Source organism: Apis dorsata, unplaced genomic scaffold (genome assembly GCF_000469605.1).
Source record: "Apis dorsata unplaced genomic scaffold, Apis dorsata 1.3 scaffold_69, whole genome shotgun sequence".
NCBI lineage: Eukaryota > Metazoa > Arthropoda > Insecta > Hymenoptera > Apidae > Apis > Apis dorsata.
In genome coordinates this window covers 571,189-572,004 of record NW_006263367.1, presented here as the reverse complement: position 1 = coordinate 572,004, position 816 = coordinate 571,189, and positions in this window count along the sequence as shown.

The following is an 816-nucleotide window of genomic DNA, read 5'->3' as shown; positions in this document are numbered from 1 at the left end:
TCGAGAGTCGTCGGAGCAAAAGTGTTTCTCCCCCCTCCCAAAGGAGAGAAGAAGAGGAGGGAGGGGGATGGGATCGCATGCGCGCGATTTAATACGAAGGCGAGGGGCGACGCGCGTTTCTCGCATTCCTAGCGCGCAACTTGTAGAAATTCTACTACGTACTACGTAGGAAATACCTACGTAGTAAAAAAAAAAAAGTCTTCGACAAAGCCTTCCCCCCTCGTCCAGGATACAGGGCGTTACGCAACACACGAACTCGATGCATAGCGGGTGGGCATGCGGGGACTTCATTATAACCTCATCGCTTCCCACCGAGTGCATTCGAATTGAAAAATGCGCAGGCTTGTTTTTCAGCTACCGAGGTTACCGTGACAACGCGCGTATGTACGCATACACGTACGTACGTACACATACGTACCCTTATCTTCTCTCCTTCCCCCTTCCCTAGACGAGAGAGAGAGAGAGAGAGAGAGAGATATTCTCCTCGTCTCGCTTACACCGGTCACGCTTCTTCTCTTCTTTCCGCCATGGATTTCGAGCTGTGCGCGTCGCACCGTCGACGTTCGTCGAAAAGGTGGGCGACGTATTCCGCTCGGCGAGGAACAAAGACAACGAGAGAGAGAGAGAGAGAGAGGGTTGTAGCGGGGTTATATACTCGATGATAGAGAGGGAGGGAGAGAGGTGCGCGGCGACGCAGCAGGTCGAGGGAGATGGTGTGCCGGGGACGGTACCGGCAGCGAAACGCGGGCATCGGCGAACCAGTCACTATGACAACGGTGACAGGCGAGGTGTTAGTGCGCATCCGTGACCACGCCT